We start from the raw sequence: 12,500 nt of genomic DNA on the forward strand, positions 1-12,500 counted from the left end.
ATGCTTCTGGCTCACCTACCCCCTATATAGAAAACGAAAGCGTACAGGCGTGGAAAACGTGCCATTTTTCTCCATCACGGACTTTTTTTTTCTCGTTGCACCGACTCTAGTAAAAAAGTGAAATTTTTTACTAGTTACCAACTTTTGCAAATTATCATCGGATATCACTTTTCATGGTCTATAGTAAGTTCTTATCACGTTTTAGTAGTTTTTGAAAAAAAAATTTTTTTGAACTTTTCAAAATTTTTCAAAACAAAGTTTTTGTAGGCGGTTTTGTGTATGGAGGGTTACTAGTCTCGGGGTCACTGTTTGACCAAAAAACCACTATATATCATTCGAAAGGTAATTTCAAGGGCTACAAAAAATTGTTCTACGGCACCCCCCTCCGACGTCTAGTATTCGAGTTATTGGCCAAAAACCATCACTTGAGCGATTTTTCGTTCAGGGTACCCGACTCTAGTAAAAAAGTGAAATTTTTCTCGATTGACCAAGTGTTGCAAATGACCATCGGATTTCACTTTTTATGGTCTATAGTGAGTTCTGATCACGATTTGGTACTTTTTGAAAAAATTTTTTTGACGCACTTTTCAAAATTTTGCAAAACCAAAACTTTTTAGGCGGTTTTGTGTATGGAGGGTTACTAGTCTCGGGGTCACTGTTTGACCAAAAAACCACTATATATCATTCGAAAGGTAATTTCAAGGGCTACAAAAAATTGTTCTACGGCACCCCCCTCCGACGTCTAGTATTCGAGTTATTAGCCAAAAACCGCAACTTAAGCGGTTTTTCGTCCAGGGTACCCGACTCTAGTAAAATGATGCGATTTTTACTAGTCTAGGAACTTTTTGGTCAAAAAATCAAGTATATGTCATTCGATAGATAATTTCAAGGGCTACCAAAAATTGTTCTACGGCACCCCCCTGCGACGTCTAGTATTCGAGTTATTGGCCAAAAACCGCAACTATAGCGGTTTTTCGTACAGGGTACCCGACTCTAGTAAAATGATGCGATTTTTACTAGTCTAGGAACTTTTTGGTCAAAAAATCAAGTATATGTCATTCGATAGATAATTTCAAGGGCTACCAAAAATTGTTCTACGGCACCCCCCTGCGACGTCTAGTATTCGAGTTATTAGCCAAAAACCGCAACTTAAGCGGTTTTTCGTCCAGGGTACCCGACTCTAGTAAAATGATGCGATTTTTACTAGTCTAGGCAACTTTTTGGCCAAAAATCAAGTATATGTCATTCGATAGATAATTTCAAGGGCTACCAAAAATTGTTCCACGACACCCCCCTGCGACGTCTAGTATTCGAGTTATGGGCCAAAAACCATTCATACTTGAGCATTTTGCTCATTTTGCCTGTACGGGTACCGGGGACTAGTAAAATCAGGCCAATTTTACTAGAGTAGGGGTCCTTTTTGGTCAAAAAAACAACTTTTGCTCGTTCGATAGGGAATCGATAGGGCAACAAAAAATCGTTCTACGACCCCCCCTTCCGATGTCTAGTATTCGAGTTATGGGCCAAAAACTGTTTATAGCTAATTTTTCACTCGATTTTTCACCAAGTATCGCACATTACTCCGGTTCTATACATTGTATCGTCAATCTTTAAGATTTTATGGGTAGTTCCAACTGTTTGCTGCATTTCATCCATACATCACCAACCGATTCAATGTCTGTGCTAGAAGTTATTAGAGGAATAAAAAAATTTACCCTTGGCTTTGGACCGTAGAGTTTTACCCATTTTTGGCCCGTATTTGCCCCATAGCTCCGCCGGTATCCAAGATATGGCCACACTTTCTTCTGGCCATGGATAGATGGCACTGGTGGCTAAATTTCTTCCATGCACCACTAATCGCTACCATGTCTGTGGCCGGAGCTATTCACGAAAGCGCCTCGCGCACTCTAGGATTTTTGGTCCACCTGGCACCATTTTTGGCCCGTATTTGCCCCATAGCTCCGCCGGTATCCAAGATATCGCCACACTTTCTTCTGGCCATGGGTAGATGGCACTTGTGGCTAGATTTCGTCCATGCACCACTAATCGCTACCATGTCTGTGGCCGGAGCTATTCACGAAAGCGCCTCGCGCACTTGGTCGGATTTTTGGTCCACCTGGCACCATTTTTGGCCCGTATTTGCCCCATAGCTCCGCCGGTATCCAAGATATCGCCACACTTTCTTCTGGCCATGGGTAGATGGCACTTGTGGCTAGATTTCGTCCATGCACCACTAATCGCTACCATGTCTGTGGCCGGAGCTATTCACGAAAGCGCCTCGCGCACTTGGTCGGATTTTTGGTCCACCTGGCACCATTGTTGGCCCGTATTTGCCCCATAGCTCCGCCGGTATCCAAGATATGGCCACACTTTCTTCTGGCCATGGGTAGATGGCACTTGTGGCTAGATTTCTTCCATGCACCACTAATCGCTACCATGTCTCTGGCCGGAGCTATTCGACGAACAACCATCGCATTTACCTAGGTACTTTTTCGGATTTTTGGTCCAACTTGCACCATTTTTGGCCCATATTTGCCCCATAGCTCCGCCGGTATCCAAGATATGGCCACACTTTCTTCTGGCCATGGGTAGATGGCACTTGTGGCTAGATTTCTTCCATGCACCACTAATCGCTACCATGTCTGTGGCCGGAGCTATTCACGAAAGCGCCTCGCGCACTTGGTCGGATTTTTGGTCCACCTGGCACCATTGTTGGCCCGTATTTGCCCCATAGCTCCGCCGGTATCCAAGATATGGCCACACTTTGTTCTGGCCATGGGTAGATGGCACTTGTGGCTAGATTTCTTCCATGCACCACTAATCGCTACCATGTCTCTGGCCGGAGCTATTCGACGAACAACCATCGCATTTACCTAGGTACTTTTTCGGATTTTTGGTCCAACTTGCACCATTTTTGGCCCGTATTTGCCCCATAGCTCCGCCGGTATCCAAGATATGGCCACACTTTCTTCTGGCCATGGGTAGATGGCACTTGTGGCTAGATTTCTTCCATGCACCACTAATCGCTACCATGTCTGTGGCCGGAGCTATTCGACGAACAACCATCGCATTTACCTAGGTACTTTTTCGGATTTTTGGTCCAACTTGCACCATTTTTGGCCCGTATTTGCCCCATAGCTCCGCCGGTATCCAAGATATGGCCACACTTTGTTCTGGCCATGGGTAGATGGCACTTGTGGCTAGATTTCTTCCATGCACCACTAATCGCTACCATGTCTCTGGCCGGAGCTATTCGACGAACAACCATCGCATTTACCTAGGTACTTTTTCGGATTTTTGGTCCAACTTGCACCATTTTTGGCCCGTATTTGCCCCATAGCTCCGCCGGTATCCAAGATATGGCCACACTTTCTTCTGGCCATGGGTAGATGGCACTTGTGGCTAGATTTCTTCCATGCACCACTAATCGCTACCATGTCTGTGGCCGGAGCTATTCGACGAACAACCATCGCATTTACCTAGGTACTTTTTCGGATTTTTGGTCCAACTTGCACCATTTTTGGCCCATATTTGCCCCATAGCTCCGCCGGTATCCAAGATATGGCCACACTTTCTTCTGGCCATGGGTAGATGGCACTTGTGGCTAGATTTCTTCCATGCACCACTAATCGCTACCATGTCTGTGGCCGGAGCTATTCGACGAACAACCATCGCATTCACCTTCTCGTTGCACTTCTTCGGGAATTTGGTGCAACCAAGTTTTCACTATAACTTGGTCATTTTCCGTCCATCGGACATGCGGTTTTGGGTGTCGATACTTGACACCGCGCGCTACAATATGTTCCTCCACGACCATGTGGTCCGATGCTTCCAACAGGAGCTATTCGAGGAGTACCGATTTTTCACCATTAAAAATGCTCGTTTTTGCACCAACTTTTGCCTATAACTCAGGCTGTATCGATCGGATCTTCAATCTTGAAAAAGTTTTGGATAGGTGGCATCAAATGCTACATTTCGTTCTTCCACGTCAACTTTGTCCGATGTCTAGCAAAAAAGTTATTCGCGAACCAAGTCCAGAACCCATGCAATGGCTGCCCACATTGCATACATCACGGCGGTTAACTCTCGTTACTCTATACCGAGGACTTGGTACTTTTTCAGGCATTCGTTGCTACTTCTCGGTTCATGATATTCGTTTACGGTCTTCACTAGGGCATTTGGTGCTCCTTATCGGTTCATGATATTCGTTTACGGTCTTCACTAGGGCATTTGGTGCTCCTTATCGGTTCATGATATTCGTTTACGGTCTTCACTAGGGCATTTGGTAATGGGCTTCCCACTTTCTACTGATCGATCCATACTCACTTGCGTGCACCTAGCCTAGGAAGGTTTCCTATGGCTTCCCATCTTTCTACTGATCGATCCATACTCACTTGCGTGCACCTAGCCTAGGAAGGTTTCCTTGGGCTTCCCATCTTTCTACTGATCGATCCATACTCACTTGCGTGCACCTAGCCTAGGAAGGTTTCCTTGGGCTTCCCATCTTTCTACTGATCGATCCATACTCACTTGCGTGCACCTAGCCTAGGAAGGTTTCCTATGGCTTCCCATCTTTCTACTGATCGATCCATACTCACTTGCGTGCACCTAGCCTAGGAAGGTTTCCTTGGGCTTCCCATCTTTCTACTGATCGATCCATACTCACTTGCGTGCACCTAGCCTAGGAAGGTTTCCTTGGGCTTCCCATCTTTCTACTGATCGATCCATACTCACTTGCGTGCACCTAGCCTAGGAAGGTTTCCTTGGGCTTCCCATCTTTCTACTGATCGATCCATACTCACTTGCGTGCACCTAGCCTAGGAAGGTTTCCTTGGGCTTCCCATCTTTCTACTGATCGATCCATACTCACTTGCGTGCACCTAGCCTACGAAGGTTTCCTTGGGCTTCCCATCTTTCTACTGATCGATCCATACTCACTTGCGTGCACCTAGCCTAGGAAGGTTTCCTTGGGCTTCCCATCTTTCTACTGATCGATCCATACTCACTTGCGTGCACCTAGCCTACGAAGGTTTCCTTGGGCTTCCCATCTTTCTACTGATCGATCCATACTCACTTGCGTGCACCTAGCCTAGGAAGGTTTCCTATGGCTTCCCATCTTTCTACTGATCGATCCATACTCACTTGCGTGCACCTAGCCTAGGAAGGTTTCCTATGGCTTCCCATCTTTCTACTGATCGATCCATACTCACTTGCGTGCACCTAGCCTAGGAAGGTTTCCCTTCGGTACCGACTTCCATCTACGCACTCGATATAACCTAGGTACTTGGTACCGATGTTGGTTAACACTCAAGCATTTCTTGCATCCTGCGTGCAAGGTACCAATTTTCACTTCTTAGGTACGTTTATGGGCCCGCATTAATCCAATATCGCTCCGATGGCCTTTCGCATTATTTCATCCGATAGCCCTTGCCAAAAGCTACCAAAAGTTCCTCCACGGCCATGTGCTCCGACGCTTAGTTTAGGAAATATTCGAAAAAATTCAAAATAGGAAGCATTTTCTTATTGGAAAATCACCTTAAATCGATGGCCATTTTTTGGGCAAAAACTTTAACGTCTTCCCGACTTTGCGGGAATTGCGAATTTTAGGCACCCAGAGAAAATCTTTTACTTTAAGGGGGCGGCCGCGAAGTTGCCCAAAGTCTCGGACACAAAAATTCTCAAGTTCCCAACTCTAGTAAAGCGCCCTATGAGTATCTCCTGGCCCGCGAGCTCTGCGAGCGGGCCAGCTTCGGCGATTTTTGCCTTTTCGCCTAGGCGGTTCTTCTACGAAATTGGCCCACAGCTTTTGGTCAGAAAGCTAGCATTTGTTGCAACAGTTAGGTACTTGGTACCACATTTTGGTATCCATTTGGGCATTTGTGGCAACTACTCGGTACTTTGGCCCACATTTCGCTCTACTCGGGCTTCTATGGTGGTACTTGTCGGTACTTCTGGCCAACTTAGGCCAATTGGGTGCAACTTGTGGGTACTCTGTGGGTACTTTAGGGCGTATTGTGTCTTTCGGGTGAACCTTCGCGATACTTCATGGGTACTGATGGCCAACTTAGGAACATTCAGTGCAATCTTTGGGCCTAAGGAAATTTGTCCAACTCTTTGGACTTAGAAAATTTTCTGGACTTAGAAAATTTTCTGGACTTGTAAAAATTTTCAAATGTTCAATTTGGCCCACATTTCGCTCTACTCGGGCCTCTATGGTGCTACTTGGCGGTACTTTTGGCCAACTTAGGCCAATTGGGTGCTCTTTGTGGGTACTCTATCGGTACTTTTGGCCAACTTAGGCCAATGGGGTGCTATATGTGGGTGCTCTATCGGTACTTTTGGCCATGTTAGGCCCATTCGGTGCTATTTGTGGGTACTCTATCGGTACTTTTGGCCAACTTAGGCCAATTGGGTGCTCTTTGTGGGTACTCTATCGGTACTTTTGGCCATGTTAGGCCCACTCGGTGCTATTTGTGGGTACTCTATCGGTACTTTTGGCCATGTTAGGCCCACTCGGTGCTATTTGTGGGTACTCTATCGGTACTTTTGGCCAACTTAGGCCAATTGGGTGCTCTTTGTGGGTACTCTATCGGTACTTTTGGCCATCTTAGGCCCATTCGGTGCTATTTGTGGGTACTCTATCGGTACTTTTGGCCAACATAGGCCAATTGGGTGCTACTTGTGGGTGCTCTATCGGTACTTTTGGCCAACTTAGGCCAACTGGGTGCTATTTGTGGGTACTCTATCGGTACTTTTGGCCAACATAGGCCAATTGGGTGCTACTTGTGGGTGCTCTATCGGTACTTTTGGCCAACTTAGGCCAACTGGGTGCTACTTGTGGGTACTCTATCGGTACTTTTGGCCAACTTAGGCCAATTGGGTGCTCTTTGTGGGTGCTCTATCGGTACTTTGGGACATATTATGTCCTTCGGGTGAACCTTCTCGATACCTCATGGGTACTTGTGGCCAACTTAGGAAAATTCAGTGCAACCTATGGGCCTTTGGAAATTGTTCCAACACTTTGGACTTAGAAAATTTTCTGGACTTAGAAAATTTTTTGGACTTAGAAAAATTTTCAACTTCTGTATCTTCTTCATCATGTTCCATTTTGTGGGACTTAGAAAATTTTCTGGACTTAGAAAATTTTTTGGACTTAGGAAATTTTTCAACACTTGTAAAATTTTTGTTCCTTCTTTGAAGAAGAATACTTTCCACTATTAGCTTCTTTCTCTTTTTCTTCTTAGTTGTCTTCTTATTTTCGGTCCGAGAGCGCCGACACTTGTAAAATTATCTAAGTCCGAAGACTTTTGGAATGAACCAAAAGTCAACGAACACAATACATCAACCCTATCAACATCAAGTGGCAACCCGAAGGAAGCGCAGCGGCCAGCCCATGTACAACGCGAAGTTGTAGCATGCAACCAACCAACCGCTAACCTCCAACGGCACTCAATGTATTCGTTACACATGGGCGCACCTGCACCACACTGTCGTGACCATCCAACGAGCCGTCGGTTCGGTCGTGTGTTACAAGCACCCCATCACATAGGCATAGAGTCACCACACAGTGTTCTTCAACACTCTCGTCACATGGTGCAAGTCACGGTACGCACCACCAATGTGCACTGGTTGGCCAATTCCAGCACACACGGGGCGCGCACGCGCAAGCACTAACCACCAAGCATGGGTCGCCTGAGAGGATCGATGCGAACGCATCTCTACAACTTGAAGCTCCCAGCCTGTAGTCCCGTCGTTTGCGGGCGGTCGTAGGTGTCGAAACTAGTGATATCCACAGTCGGCAAGCTCGTCCACCGGTGTTCCCAACATGTATGGTACTAACACGTGCAGCGCGAACCCGCCCTTTGCGGCCTAGTAGTAAGCGGGGATGAGACGCCAGTGTGCCAATGGACAGCACGGACGGTTCTCGGAGGGTTGTTAGGCCCGCTAGCTTACGACCACCTAATGGGTATAAGAAGCGCTATCAGCTCGGATTGGATACGACCTTAGAGGCGTTCAGGCATAATCCAGCGGACGTAGCGTCATACCATAGTCCGTTCGAACTAGTATTGAGCCAGTGGTCCGTACCTGTGGTTCCTCTCGTACTGCACAGGAATTCCGTTAAGATAGCGACAAACAATGCACACCAGTAGGGTAAAACTAACCTGTCTCACGACGGTCTAAACCCAGCTCACGTTCCCTTGAAAGGGTGAACAATCCTACGCTTGGTAAATTTTGCTTTACAATGATAGGAAGAGCCGACATCGAAGGATCAAAAAGCCACGTCGCTATGAACGCTTGGCGGCCACAAGCCAGTTATCCCTGTGTGTGCGTAGCTGTCAAGCCAGCAGTTTAGACGTGCTTTGTGTCGCTCCGTATTTTTTGCAAAAATATTGTGCAAAAGTGCTTATAAATAGCGGAACAATAGTCGAAAAGGGCGAATTGAGTGTCATTCTTAGCGAATATTGAAAAAGGAAATCGTTTTACTTCAATTTACTGCGCTAAAACTCAGTTTAAAGTGTCCCCATACACTTTGTATGGGGAACTTCAGTGGCGAATAAATATCGAAATACCGTGTTAGAACATTGGAAAAGTGGTAAAACACATGCTAGGGAGCATAAACTATCGTTTTCCAGCGACGTAAAGTGCTTTTAAAAAGAGATAAACAGTAAAAACTCGACGTGAAAGTGCGTGCAACAGCGTGGTACGGTGGCGTCAGGTGTGTCGTCGCGTGTGTTTGTGTCATCAACAACACCACGAAGCGTTTTCGAGCAGTGAGGACAACAACCCAACGTAAAAGCTCCCTTTTTATGACGACAGCGCCACCCGTGGCGGGTTCCGCAACTTCCAGCGAAGACAGCAACCACCTTCTCTTCGACGTCTGCAGCGCCACCAGTGACCGGTAGCGGTAGCGCTTAGCCGGGACACCAGCGTTACGAAGCGTTACGGTGCTATAAAACTCGATGCGAATTGCATACCTTTCCGGCGCTTAGCGGTCAGAGAGTGAGAACGCGCAGCCGGAGACCGGGAACGCTTAGCAGGAGACCGGGAACGGTTCTTTGGCTCCGAATCCTTCCCCGGGAACGCCAAAACGAGAGACTTCAACGCGTCAGCAGGCGACGAACCCGTTTTTTGGTGTTTTCTTGAATCTCTTGCGGAATTTATTAAAAATTCTTATTCTTGCGGTTTTCTCTTGCGAAATTGTTTTTAATAAAGAAAAAAGTGGGAGTTTTTTATTCTTGCGATCCGCGGACGGGAAATCTGCCAAAGGGGCTCTAGCGACGGACGGTCGTTACCTTGGCAGATGTTGAAGGGAATATCCCCTTGTTCCGTCTGAACGATTCGTGCAGGCGGTTTTTTGTGAAAGGAGCGGAGAATGGAGGGGCGGGTGCTTCGTTCCGGGGTGCGGTCGTCGTCCACGCCTCGGAAGCGGTCCGATACCCCTTCCCCTTTACCGGAGACACCACGGCCGGCCGGACCAACGGTGGCGGTTCCGTCCGAGGCTGATAATTCCGAGGAGGAGGACGATGCGGAATTTTCCGACGCCTCTCTTCTCGAGCAGACGGTGGTGCCGCCAGTGGTAGCGGCAGGGGAGATGTCTTCAACCGTGGCTCCCCACGACGATGGCGAAGCGTCGGTGCTGGCTTTCCAGCACAAGATGCTGGAGAACTTCGCCAAACAGATCGAGTCGCTGACGGAAGAGCTGCGACTTAGCCGGGAACGTGAAGTGGCCCTGAAGTGTACGCTGGAAGCGCTTCAAGAGGGCATGCGTTCCTTGACGGCGCTTCATTCCTCGGCACAGCCTGTTGGTCAGGGCAGTGCCAGGACAAAACGCAGCCGGCAGCAGCGCAACCGTGCGAAGAAAGCTTCGCAACTGCAGCAGCAGCAGCAGCAGCAGCAGCAGCAGCAGCGGCAGCAGCAGCAGCAGCGGCAGCAGCAACAACAACAGCGGCAGCAGCAGCAGCAGCAGCAGCAGCAGCAGCGCAGCCAGCCACAGCCGCAGCGACGGACGGTCGCAGTGTCGGCTAATGGCCAGCAGCAGCAGCAGCAGCAGCAACCGCAACGTCAGCAGCAGCGGCAACAGCAGCAGATGTCCTGGGCTACGGTCGTGAGCGGTCGGAAGAGCCGATCGCAACGCCCGACTCAGCAGCAGCAGCAACCGCAGCAGGTGGGCCAGCCGTACCGGCCACCTCAGATGCGCCAGCAGCAGCAGCAGAGTCAGCAGCAACAACATCAGCAGCATCGTGCCCAGTCTAAGGGGCGTCCTCCGCGTCCTGACCGCATTGCGGTGGTCCCAGGTTCGGACAAAACCTGGACAGAGATGTACGTGAAGCTGCGTACATCTCAGGAGCTGCAGGACGTCAGGGCAGACATCGGCATGGGGCGCCGGACCGTGCAAGGTCATCTGCTTGTACCGTTGCGGAAGAACGTCGATAGCGCGGAGCTGGCTCGCCGGATCCAGCTAGCGCTAGGTGAGGATGGCGAGGCACGAGTGGTGACGGAGATGGGTGAGCTTCTCATCACCAACGTCGACTCTCTGGCCAAAGAGAGTGACGTGAAGCTTGCCATTGAGGAGAAGCTGGGGTCAGCGGCTGGCATCACTCACGTCGAGCTTTGGGAGCTCCGTGATGGCACAAAGCGAGCGCGTGTTCGACTCCCACTGGCCAAGGCACGGAGTCTCATTGGTCAGAAGTTGACACTCTGCCAATGTGTCAGCGGCATCCGCGAAGTGCCGAAGAAGCCGCTCGACCGTCAGCGCTGCTTCCGTTGCCTGCTGATGGGGCACCTGGCGCGGGACTGCCGTTCTTCAACTGACCGGACGGGTCAGTGTTTGCAGTGTGGCGAGGTAGGCCACCGCGTTAGTCAGTGCACGTCGGCAGCTAAGTGCATTGTCTGCCAGGGGCCCCATCGAGTGGGCCACTCATCGTGCCGACAAGGTCAACAGTGTCGGGTGTAGTGAGGGTGATGCAGGTCAACCTGGGTGGTGGACGCACTGCTCAGGATCTGGCCCTGCAAACAGCCCGCACGAAGCGGGTCGACGTGCTGCTGCTGTCAGAGGTGTATCGACCTCCAGAGGGCAGCGGTAACTGGACGGTGGATTCGTCGGGGAGAGCAGCTGTGGTGGCAACCGGCCACCTTCCAATCCAGCGGGTCTGGCGCTGTGCCATGCCCGGGTTGGCTGCTGCGCAGATTGGAGGGGTGGTCTTCATCAGCTGTTACGCCCCTCCACGTCTCAACGCCGGCGAGTTCGAGCAACTTCTGGAGGCGGTGGAGTTGGAGGCCCAACCCCACCCTCGCATCGTCCTGGCAGGCGATTTCAACGCCTGGAATGAGGAGTGGGGTAGCCAACGTACCACCCGGCGCGGTGAAGAGCTGCTGGACACAATCCGGCAGCTTGGGCTTGTGATCCTGAACCAAGGATCGGTCCCGACGTTCGTGGGCAACGGAGTCGCCACTCCCAGTGTCGTGGATGTGTCTTTCGCGAGCGCATCCATTGCTCGTCCAGACACTTGGGAGGTGGCAGCGAACACCACTTCGTGCCACTATACGGCGTCGGACCACCGGTACATTTTCTTCACCGTGGGGCCTATAACTCTCGACCAGCAGCGACGACAACAGCAGCAGCACCAGCAGCAGCAGCACCAGCAGCAGCAGCACCTGCAGCAGCAGCATCGTCACCTGAACGGGAGGCAGCAGCGACAACAGCAGCAGCATCGTCAGCGGGGACAGGGGTCCTCTTCGTCGTCTACCACGTTTCGGCACGCTGGCCGTAGATGGAAGACGACGCAGTTTTCGGTGGAGGCATTCGCAGCCGCACTCCAGACGGCCGGTTTTCCGGAACGAGCCGTCAGCCAGGAGGGGATGGTCGACGCCATGCTAGATGCATGCGACGACACGATGGAGCGCGTCACCATGTCGCATCGTGACCCCCATCGAGACCTCTTCTGGTGGACTCCGGAGATCTTGCGTCTTCGGGAGGAGTGTGCGGCCGTGCACGAGCGGATGCTTCATACCACCGACCTGCAGGAGCGCAGCATCGTGGCTGCACATCATCGGTCGGCGAGGAGAGCTGTCGAGAAGGCTGTCCGGGCCAGCAAGCGAGCGCAGCTCGATGAGCTGATTCAACAGGCGGAAACCAACGAGTTTGGGGCCGGTTATCGGGTGGTCATGTCTCGTCTTCGTGGCTGCTTCGTGCCACCTGAGACTGACCGTGTCGTGTTGGAGCGGATAGCCAACGATCTGTTCCCGACACATCCGCCTGTTGACTGGCCGGACGCTGAATCATCGAGCGTCGACACCGAGGAGCGGAGTTCTTCGTTGACCCCTGTCACCGTGGGCGAGCTGTTGTCCATCGTGGGATCGATGGCGAACCGGAAAGCGCCTGGACTGGACGGTATCCCCAACGCGGCGGTTAAGACGGCCATTAGGAAGTACCCGGAGGTTTTCGTCCGTTTGTACCAGGACTGCCTGGACCGGGGTGCGTTTCCAGCGCCCTGGAAGAG

This window comes from Anopheles funestus (genome assembly GCF_943734845.2).
Source record: "Anopheles funestus chromosome X unlocalized genomic scaffold, idAnoFuneDA-416_04 X_unloc_100, whole genome shotgun sequence".
Lineage (NCBI taxonomy): Eukaryota > Metazoa > Arthropoda > Insecta > Diptera > Culicidae > Anopheles > Anopheles funestus.